Genomic DNA, 11773 nt, shown 5'->3' on the forward strand with positions numbered 1-11773 from the left:
CGAAAGACTCGAATATTCTCGATGACTAAAATAATTCCAGTACGAGGAGTTAACTTGAGGCGTTTTCGTTCCACATTATCGAGTGTCGATGATAAAGCGAAAGAAAATACTTCGAAGATGGGAGCACAGACACTGATACCCTTGGACGGGATTTGACGTCGATAATGTGAGGTATATCGTCCAGCTATCTCAACAGCTTATCTCCCGTAACATCTCATCCGCAAAGTGATCATTATCAGCCCCACTACAACGAGTTATAAAATTTAATACAGGTTAGAGGAGGAGGAAAAACCGAAATTTTAATGACATTCACATTAATTGAGAACACCATAAACGCTCGGTGGAACATCAAATATTAATGATGCAATGAAAAACCGGAGAAATTTCCGATTTCAAAGGCTACGACCCCTTTTCGTTAATTAGCTCTCTGGTTATACAAAGTTGATGGTTTTGAGTCAAATTTATTTAGATTCTCCTATTTATAGACCATCCTCGATGTTGAAATGATTTTATAATATAAAATTTATAACTTCCGCTCGAATGAAGTATATTCTTAAACTTATTTTTTGTGCGCAGCCTAATTCAATCAATTCAAGCAATAATATAATAAATAAATGAAAATAAGAATAAATATTCAAAAATGCGGGAGGGGTAGACTAAAAATTATCCCCCTTCTATTTTTTTTTTTTTTTTTTTTGAGTAATTCCATGGGTTAGCTCGAGTATGGAATTATTCAGAGCCCCTTAATTAACGTTTTGGCTTCTCCTGGTAGTTTTGACGCAAGCAGAAACGACGAGAAAGAGGAGAAGAAAGGAGGATAAAAGCGGGGAGAGGCAGGTGTTCGACCTGGTTTGGGTATATTCTGGGCATTCTGGGCGATGAAAACGTTGGAAGGATGTTTTCGAGCTTGGGCGCGTGGCTGGAATTTAAACCGCACACCCAATGAAGTAGGATACCATCACCGTCTGCCTCTACAAAAGGTATAAACTACTATTTTCGCTCCTTCCAAACCGGAGACGCCTCTAATACCTAGCCCGTCATCTTTTTTCCATTTTTTTTTCGTCGGAAATTAAAGGGTGAATCTTTCGAGAAAAATTTATAATCATTTTTTAATAATTGGGATGGGAATCATGGCTGGACTATCATGCTACATCGGGGAAGTCAAAGGCCTGTAATTTGGGGGGTCGACTGATTCTTGCGAAATTCGTGAACCGATTCGTATCGATATTGATTGAAAATTAGTGGAGAAATCGGCTGGGGTTGACCTGCTGTGATGGATGGGATGAAAAGGAGATCGGATATACTTGAGTTAAGCATATATTTATTTCGTGGAGAAATCAAATTAAACCGACAATCAATGGGAATTGTTTAGTCCAGGTGAACAATTCCAGGAAAAAATGAAGAGACGATATTTTTTAGGGATCGGAAGTGTCGGGCAGCTGCATTGGATACCAAGAAAATGTCTGCCTCTCAGGAATTGTTTTCTCCAATTATCTTCGAAAATTCTACGATGACGAGTTAAATTATTGCCCTGATAATAATTGTAATCTCAAGAACGAGAGTAATAAATGTGAAATTTGCCGAGTGATCGCTGCAATTCGCTGTGAAAAAAAAAAATCGGCAAATTTCGGAAAATTTCGGGAGAAATTTTGGGCAGTGTAATTTAGGCTATTTGTCGCGTGAATTGAAAAAAAAATAGTGGGATATATTTTGACCTCTATTTACAAGCTGCCATTCAATTCTCGTCCACGGAAAAACTTTACGAGGCAACCACCGGTCGAATGAGACTCGACAAACCCCTGCAGTACCTGTTGTACAGAATGAACGATTTGCAAGAACTACATAAAACCCAGTGGGGGTAGCACCCCGAAACGAATCGAGACGTGTTGCAGAGAGTAGACGGTATACCGAAGAGAGAAAACTGGGGAGTTTCCAATTTGAATGTACTTCGAAGCGCGTTAGGGAGTGCAGAGAAAGGGAAAACCCAATGGTTCGTTGGGTGAGTGCAAGTGGATAGAAGAAAATAAAAATAGAGGTGGAATACGTAAAAAGCCCTGGGTTATACCTTCGGTTGGGAGAGCACCTGCCAGGTTTAGAGTCCATCTTCTCGGCATTTTTTTCCCCTTATTTCTGTCGTTACTCCTAAACTCGTGATTTTTTCCAGTTTCAATGAATATAAAAAAAAAATTATCGACCCTTTATTCGAATCGGTGACTTGTATTGGTGAAAAATAAGACATGGAATCCATCGGGTTTGGGATCTAAAATTTTTTTACCCATGAAAATTATTAGTGAAAGGAAAATGAAAAAAAAAAACCATTTGTTGCCACAATGAAAATGAGTTGTACTGATTAATCTGGGAACAATAAATGTTGCCGTTGGGTTGAAATCAATTGTTGCAGGCGGAGTACCAGATTTTTGCGTTATTTTTTTATCCCCCCAGGTAAAAAGGAGGATTATACGGGGATTAATAATATTAATCCAGAGGAGTTATGTGTCTTTTGTGCGGCAAGGTTTCTCCAGTGGTTTTTCATCTACCTACCGGATTATCCTTTCTACACGTGACGGTATGATGGACGTAACAGCTGAGGAAAACATGCGCGCTTGACTCCTAGGTGAAACGTCAATTCGACGGCTAAACTGCTCTTGACGTTTTTCAAGCAATACTTTTGTCCGGGTTTTTCAATGGAATTGAAGACAGGTCTGTAGTTTTTTTTTTCGTTGTTTTTGGAAATCGGATTAATGGGATTGATGAATGGCCCGAGAGAATGGGGATTGCAGTGGAGTCGACGGAGTACTGAGAGAAATTTCCGTTTCCGTTTGCTCCAATCAAATTATCAGCTGACAAAACGCTTGAGAGATAACGGGATTTAATGCTCTCTGAAAATGAAAAAAAAAAAAAAACTCATGGATAACCGTATTTTTTTTCAGCTCATATCTCTGAATTAAAGGAACATTCCAAAAATTTTGCGAAAACCCCAATGTCTAAAAACGTATTCCGTTCTATTCCACCCCATCTTACCGGAAATAAATCCAAAAAAATAAAGTGGACGTGAATCCGTGGGAAAACGGTGAAAAGTCGACAAAAGAATCGATCGATCGAACATGGAATGGACGCCGCGTGGCTAGAGTATGTATACTATATTCTCCGCTTATTTTTATTTTCTACCTGGCGTTTTTTTTCCTCCAGTCTTTCGCACACTGTGTGTACAATACGGCAATACGCCGCTGAGTGCTTTCTCCAACTGTGCATAGCCACCGGATACTGAGGGACTGTCGATTTTGCACTAGCATATCCCCCCGGGATAGTAAAAAACCATCGAAACGATACAAAACGCTTCCATTCAAATTCCAGTTGAGAGTTCTGGAACGTCAATTAATAGTCACGTCGTTATCTCGTAAATTGGGGCATCAAGATCGGATTATTATTGCGGTATTTGGAAGCGAACACATTTCACCGAGGGAAAGCCCCAGTTTTTATAGAAAATTCACCAAAGGAGAATAATATTCTCCCCCACATTTTCCTGCCATATTTTTGACTAGTGTCTGTACAGTATAGTATCATTCTAATTAATTCAATTACCATATGAAAAATCCATAATTATTCCTCCTAACGCCTGGAATGGAACTATTTCTCATCAAGTACCTGATCAATCAAATTTAACCCAGCCTATCAACACCTGACTTCAACTCGGTAGAATTCCTCTGGTCTTTTTTAATCGTCCGACTCACCGTTATCTTTCAAATAATCAAAAATCACCGAAGGCACCGGCAAGACCAGACCAGCATCGAGGATAAGGTCAGGCCTTCAACGACGCGTGGATGGACCTCAGCCTCAGGTAAATCCCACGGAAAAGGCAGGTTACTTTGAGGCACTCCTGAAATGAGAAAGGAAAAGGTGAGTATGCGTTTGGTTAGTATTCACGGTGAGACACGATGACAAGTGAAGAACCCCGTGGCACGCCAAATGAGTTTCTGTATTTCTGCTTCTTCGTTTTAACTCCCTCTACCCCCCACCTGAAAATCTCACCTATTTTCCTATTCGTAAGTTCTGGGTATTCTGTTACCGTTTTTGCTCGTTTTGTTGCTTAACTACTCATCCGAATTTTGGAGAGTACCGGGAGTTACAAAACTCCGACATAACTCGTTCCTACTCTCTATTTATCTTTTAGGGTGCATCAGGTTTCTCGAATATATCACTGAAATTTGGTGTCATAGGAATATTAACTCAATTAACAAAAACATTAAGGATATTCAAGGATCTTACAGTGTTTGGCATGCACTGACGATGAAATTGTTGCTGTTAATTAAATTAATTAGTTGCTTTCAAGTGGAGTGGTGTGATGTGGTTATAGACTGGTTCTCGACTAATTATCGATCAAGTTAGTCTTATATTTCACTGTGCGTTTATGTTGTTATTTTAAAGATAATTTTTCTGATGTCTCGAATAATGTCATGATATACAATATCGTACAGCGAATAATTACCCTCAGACAATTGACTGGTAATTCACGATCTAAACATATGCAAACTGATAGTTGACGGGATTGAGGCGGATGCGACTCGGTGGAGAAAATGGCAGGAATACGTACAGAAATGGATGGTGGGATTGGCCCCGGATGACTTGGTGCCGAGTAGAGTCAACGATCAAACGAGAAATCGAGGAGTATCTCAGTAAATTGGAGTTGGTGTGAAAGGGCGGTGGGTGGGGCAAATCTATATAGCAATCGTTCATTCACGTGTCTCATTTCGTTCGCCGATGGATCCACAAGCCATTGTTAGTATGAGAAGCAGTAGATTGTACCAGGAGAAGAGGGAGTTCTAGGTATCTGAGACTAAGAGGGCTTTGTGTTCAACGAATATTGCCGGCGTCATCTCGAATGCTATCGACGCTCAGTTTTGGATTTCAAAGGAGTATCAATAATCGCAGATGCACCGCCTAACAGATAAACCGATTTATTGTCGAGAGAGAGAGGGATTGATGGAAAAAGTGTTTTTATTGCTTTCTTCAGAGTGGAAAATCAAAGGGAAAAAATTCTCCAAGAAATTAAATCCTGTGATACATCTTTCTGTTTAGGATAATTAATTATTGGTGATGATGAATTACTCGGATTGTTGAAATCAGAGGCCTTAAACCGGAATTATTGTTTCGATGTGAATCACTGGAATTCTGGTAAGTCAATTGAGTTTCACCATCGGAATTTCTTTCCTTGAATTTTCAGCGACAACAATTGAAGCTGAAACCCTTTAATTCCAGTATTTTCAAAAAAAAAAAAAACAGATCAACTCTGCAATCATGTATCTGTCCCCTCAATTTTCTCTCCCGATAATTCGATAAATCGTATATGTCAGTAATAAACTAGAGAGTAAAACAATTAACCCAATTTCATTGTTTTTTGATTGCTCAATCTTGCAACGATTATTGCCAGTTGATTCATTGCAGGATGTTACATTCAAGGCAATGTGGAATGAGTAAACGTATCTTGGAATGTTGTTTGCTGACATCATAATACGGTAAGGTCTGAAAACACGGAAACTCAACGGTTGAAATCGAGTGTCTTTCAATTGAAATCATTCCATACTACAAAAAAAAACAGAGCTAAAGACAAAAGAGATTTATTCCACTAAAAAAAAACCGTGTGGAAATGATGAAATTTGGTAATAAACAATTTTATTTAATAAACTTGGAGAGATTGAATTTTTGTGTGATGACGTTTTGTCGAAAATGAAATTGTTTTAGAGGGAGAATACTTAACTAAATAAATGTACGTTATTAAACTAATTACCGCACTCACTGAATTAGCATAAGTTCTGAAGCAAAAGGGCTGTAACGTAACACGAGGATCAAAGGGCTGAATTACTCTTGGAAAATTGACGTAACATTTTGGATGAACTGGATCGTTTCGGCGGAAATGAGATGCCAGTGAGATTAGTAGTTCGCCAAAGGATCTCAAACTAGTCCGATACTGATGTCTCAGTTGTCTACCCTAGCCCTTTCCACTCACCTATTTCGAGTTTATTGTCACAATTCCCTCATTGGGAGTCAGCTAATTTGTCTTGTGGGAGTCAACAATGGAGGAAGCATTGTTCCATAATTGACACTGGCCCTGTCGCTTCGAAATTCTCCACCTGTCAGCGACCCTGTAAAAAAAATGTGTAAAAATCGAGATCGAAATTGAAAATGAATACAAACGTAAAATATTATTTTCAATCATCGGCTTCTGTACCTCTTTAAAAATTGTAACTTGAATCCCGCCGTCAACACTCAATCAACACATCCATAAACTATAACCTCACATTTCGAAGATAATCCCATTAGGATTCCCTCCCTTGAACCTTCAAAAACCAAAACTCCCATTACACTCAATATCCGCCTGAAAAAAAAAATCCGAAAAAGATTTGAACCCACCCTTAAGCCCTCCAATTTCATTCCAAGAGGCTTTGCAACTCGCCGAACCTCCGGGTGCATTCCCACCCTCTCCCACCGACGATAAACTACGGTCCGATCTTCCAAAAAGATTCTCTCTAATTTTCTCTCTAATTTTCCACCCCAATCTCCAAGATTTTCTACCGAACTAAAAGAAAATATTTTTTATTCCACCTCCCACCCCATCTCCTGGAGACTGATTGAAAAAAATTCAAGGATATTATTCGCCTTTCATTTGTTTTTTCACGTCACTGATGGCAGACCACATTTTTTTTTTGTAAACTGGGTTGATCTCTTTGAATCAATATTGCTCTTTGGATTTGTCGATGTGTTCTAGCAACGATTTCGGATGAATATTTTAACGAAATTAGATTTTTAGTGAAGATTTTATTCATTTTTCCATAAATATAATGAATATATCCGCGTTCGTGTGTTTCCGTGGGCGTTCGGGTGCTTCGTTCCCTCTGCGTCGCTGGCGACTCGTGGGGACTCGGCAGAGGCTGCAACGCACTTCAGTCAGCAGTCGGCCGCTGTGCGAGACGTACGTGTCGGCGATTTCTCCCCCAAAACCTTCAAAGTTTCCTCATTTTTTTTTTCATCTAAACAAACAACTAGAATTACGCGATTCTTTTCCAATATCACACGTCGTCAACAGTGTCGCTAGGAATCAATAATTGATTTGCTCAATTAATCTATTTGACTAAGAATAACTGAGTGATAAACACACGTGAGTGATTCAAGTGAAATCATTTTTTCCGATATGTGCCGTGGATTTTTCCAGTGATTATCGAAATTTTGGTTGTTGTTTGGCAAAAACGAATGATTTTTCGTGATGTCGCGGGCTAGGAGATGAGGTTATGATCCTCGGTGGAGATACGTTTCAATCACATCTGTGTACTTGAAATTTGTGTTTAGTTTTTTTTTTTTCAGTTTATTTTTTAGTGGAATTAGCAAGTGATTTGAGTTTAAAAGTTGTCGCGACGGTCGGTCAGTGAATGATCAATTTCTATTTAATTTTTTTCTCCGATAATGATTGGTTAATTATGGATGCGAGAGCCTCGAAGGATACACCTGCATTTTGGGTGAGTTATTAATATTTTTTTTTAAATATTTTGTTTAACCCATTTCTGCGGTCTCGTGTTGTTTTCCATTATTCTGCGGTGGTAGGAAAATGGGAGTCGATTGTTACCCCAGATGCATAGGAATTCGATTCGTTTTCGACGTAAACAATTTTTAATCGCGTAAATAATTATTGATATCGCTCGAACAAATAAAGATAAATGAATTCATTTCGAATGCATAGAGCGTTAATAATCTCGCAGTATGCGTGATATAAAAAAGGCGCAAGTCATCTCTTTCCACTTTTTAAAAAGCACCGAATATTCAGTGGAAAAAAAATTTCATATCACATGCATTGACTTTTTATTGACAGACGTCACAACCCAGTGATGATATTGAATTAATGAATCGAATGCGGATGCCTGAGAAATGGCTTTGTTGACATTTTTTTTTATCTCCATTGCGACAACGTCTATCGATTCATCAATTTGATCGTTACCACATTTTTTTCCTATCTCGACTAGTTTTTCATTTTAATTTAAAGGGGATATCTTAATTGGATATGTATTAGCATATTACCAATTTGTGCTTTCGAAATTAATGTGGTAATTTTTGTGGCTTTATCTCGGTGAAAGGTGTGATGGGAATTATTTTTCCGTTTGATAACTCAATTTTAGAATGTGCTCGTTAACCTTAATTAAACATTTGGGGAATTTACCGGGGTGGACAATGGCCGTGAATAATTTTACGTGGTACGGTTGAATGTTTGGGATGGCGAACATATTTGTTGGTTATGAAGGGTAATGAAGGGTGTGAGTACATGTGTATGAATAATTTGCCATTTGCGGTATCTGTTGGGAAATTTTTGCACGAAGGAATTGATTACCGAGTGCTTTAGGATGCTTTGATCAGTAATTATCAAAATTTTCCATTTTTATCGCAGGTCTATATTACATCCATATAAAAATTCAGCAGAAAAATTTCCCAGCAATTGTCACTGATTTTTTATACGTTGATTTGGACGCTCACATAATTTCTGGTCAATAATTATCTCCATGACTCATTCACATTCCAAATCGCGATAACTTCCAGCTTTATGATAATACTATTTTAAAATGGCGTTGTGAAATCGTCGAGAAATTGATTGGAAAATCTTTAATCAGATTTTATTGCATTTTTGAATAATCTTTGAATGTGTCGTAGGGTTAATATGGCATTGAAAAAATGATGACTTGAAAAATTAATGTGACAGATCGTGATTTTTGCATTAATATGAGCGCGCGTGACTTGAAAACCTATTCATCACACCTAGCATACATAATACAATAGTACCACCTATGGTCTGTAGGCAGATATGTTGGCGAAGTGCATAATGTATGTGCTTTTGACTCTATGCGGAGAATAATACGATATCGTGTGTACAACAGATGTTTTAGTACTGGTTTTTCTTCTCGGAATGAAACATAAGATGACTATCGAGTGTTCAGAAGCAAAAAGTCGTCGAGACTCGCTCTTGAATTGTCTCGTGTTTTATTTTTCACCGACTCGTAATGTTCAAGATCATCATCATTATTTTCTTGCACTCTCGTAAAAATTCGCAACGACTGAGGATGTGGGTCAAAGGTCGATTGGATGACGTTAAAAAAATCGGCGTTGAGTGGCGATGCCCTTGAAACTCGATCGTAAATAAGTCGAGACATTTGAATAAACATTTCATGAGATCTGAGGGGAAAAAGTGATCTAACTCGTTATCCACCAGAGATACGAGGATAAATGTCAGGTCTTTGGATATTCGCCCTGCCAACCTAGAGATTTTTACCGTGATTTTTTTTACTGTCTTACACTTTTGCGGATATTCGCATTTGAGAATTAACAATTCATCATCATCTCAGATTTCCGTGGTGAAGGTACCTCCGTGAATAATAGAGGTAGAGAAAAAGTGTTGCTACAAAAAATCTTCGTCTTGTCGAGCCAACCATTTTTTACCTTCACCATTTTCTTCCATCTTCCTAATTAAGGAGCATATAGGCAGTAAAAAAAAAATAACAACAAAGAAAATAAATTGTTTATCGGGTTCACATTTACATTCGTTAGAGCTTTCCTATTTAACAAAATTTTTATCTCCGGGTATAACTACATACATGTCACACGAAAAATCAATCTTCCAGAATGTGATAAATTTCGTTGGAAACTTTAACGTGTCTCCAATAGCTATAGATGTATATAGTTGAAAACGGCTGTTTTCTTGCCCCCGAGTCAATGCCCTTGAGACTAACACCCAAATAAACACGCAGAGAGGCGGAAGCTTACGTGCTCGTGAGTCTGTACCCTGTATTACAGTATTCGCCCCCTCCAACCAAAATGACAAGCCCCATATTCTCTCATTTCTCTCCCTCCCCTTTCCTCCTTCCTCTCCCTCAACTCCTGCGTTAATTAGGTACGCGTGATTAATGCAACTGGAGGGAGAATTACGGAATAGAAAGAGAAATACTGAAACACAACGTACGTGACTCACCCAAACCGACGACCTATACTATACCTCCCATCGCCTCGGGATTTATCCAGACTTTGACTTGTTCCTTGTTTTCTCTTTGTTACTTACCGTTGTCACTTTGTTTGTAGATTACTTCAGGTGATTCAAAAGGATTTAACAGGATTCATGAAATTCTCACGCCCCAAAAAACTCATTTAATTGACAATTGGCGATTTTTATAAATCTCAACTCCATGCCCTAGAAAATTTCTAACATCAAAACGTACAGGCCACTCTCTAACGTGTTCTGTTTGCTATTTATCGTGGAAATTAATTATGGAGTGCAAATTAGTTATTGCTTCGTACCACGTTAATTAATCGGTGTAAATGGTTTCAGGAGTAGGGTTTTGGGATCGGATATTTCTCAGGCTTTCCAATGAAACTGACCCAATTGCTGTATCTCTTGGTGTTTTATGGATATCGACGATTAGGTTTTAACTGGATTATCTGAATTTTTGGATTTTTATAAAAATTGGGGATTTTGGGGTGATAATTTTATTCTGTCGGATGTTTGAGCGGTTTTGCTCGACATGGCAATTCTTGGGGCGATAAAATCTCAGAGAGAAGACCTTTCTCTTGGCAGTTCTTTCGATTCATACCTCGGAGGGTCCCACCGGGACGGCCTATAATACAAACGCGTCTATACGCAGACCGGTATTACCACTTCTTTCTTCTTTTTATGGTCTTATTCCGTGGATTTCTCTCTCTTAATTTTTTTTTTATCCTCCATTCACTTCGATTTATAACAGACTCACCACCGAGAAACTTGGAGTATTTCAGAGTTGGTTTAAATCATTATTTCATTTTTATTATGTCATTTGTGGAATTTTTTTTTTTCTTGTTACTCACCTTGGAAATTTCTGGTACGTCGTAATGATAGGAGTGTGGGTTCACCCTGCGGCATTCGAAAGCCGGCAAAATTACCACTTCCAAGCCCCACTTGGCGATTCATTCAAATTTCATAGTTCTCGACATATTCTCGGCAAACAAAGTTTCTTATCAAATATTTATCTTTCATTCATCTGTGTAAATAATTGATCAAAAAGTTGGGCAATATTCTTCGTCAGGAACTTTCCATTCAATAAATCTCGGGAATCTCTGTTGCTCCTTCGATGTAATTTCAAACAATAAAGTGAACCCTCAACGATTTCATAGGGATTTCTCCATAATTAATGAGTGTATAGAGAAATGTATCGTAATGTATTGTTCACAAAAAAAAATAGTACTGAAAAGTCAATATTTGATAAAGTAATCCAAGAGGAAATGGCCTTCAATAAATATAGAAATCCCGTATAGTGACTAATTCAATTTTCCGTAGAATCGGGTGTTATCGAACTGCCGGTACATGTGATGATAAATGGGATTAGATTTCCTGATGTCACGTATCGTAAAAAAAAAATCAAAAAATTGTCAACAGATTTAATTTATTTGAATCGATTAATTTAATTGAATCACTGTACGCACAAATAATTGAAATGCCATTCACTATCAATTAATTATCCCCGACTCCAACAGACCATAAATTATGAATTCCCACCCAATGATAATTTCATGTCTCATTTCATAACAGAATTTATCGTTTCCTCAATTCTTAAAAAAAAAAAACTGTTTCTGATGATAAATCGCGTTTGAACGATAAATCTCATATCTAGAACACTCGATTATATACCCCTTCCGACAATTTCCATCTCTCTTCTACGCTTTTCTTTGACGAAAGAATGTTTTTGTGCGAAAAAAATCGGCGGGGGAGGAGGTG

General features: G+C 38.0%; 1 protein-coding gene and 1 long non-coding RNA gene across 2 annotated transcripts in view; one reads left to right on the forward strand and one right to left on the reverse strand.

Moving 5' to 3' along the window:
* Positions 1 to 3744: 3744 nt before the first annotated feature.
* Positions 3745 to 6308, reverse strand: LOC105269868 (uncharacterized). Its single transcript, XR_892487.1, has 3 exons — positions 6227 to 6308; positions 6005 to 6140; positions 3745 to 3877 (listed from the first exon to the last, which is right to left on the reverse strand). It is a non-coding gene; the product is annotated as an uncharacterized lncRNA (long non-coding RNA).
* A 647-nt stretch (positions 6309 to 6955) lies between these two features.
* The window catches only part of LOC105269870 (insulin-like growth factor-binding protein complex acid labile subunit), an 81608-nt gene continuing 76790 nt past the window's right edge, over positions 6956 to 11773 (forward strand). Inside the window, exon 1 of the mRNA XM_011310443.1 lies at positions 6956 to 7508. The gene's annotated coding sequence lies outside the window, so the exon portion shown is untranslated. The remainder of the gene's footprint in view (positions 7509 to 11773) is intronic.

Source organism: Fopius arisanus, unplaced genomic scaffold (assembly GCF_000806365.1).
Source record: "Fopius arisanus strain USDA-PBARC FA_bdor unplaced genomic scaffold, ASM80636v1 scaffold00075, whole genome shotgun sequence".
Lineage (NCBI taxonomy): Eukaryota > Metazoa > Arthropoda > Insecta > Hymenoptera > Braconidae > Fopius > Fopius arisanus.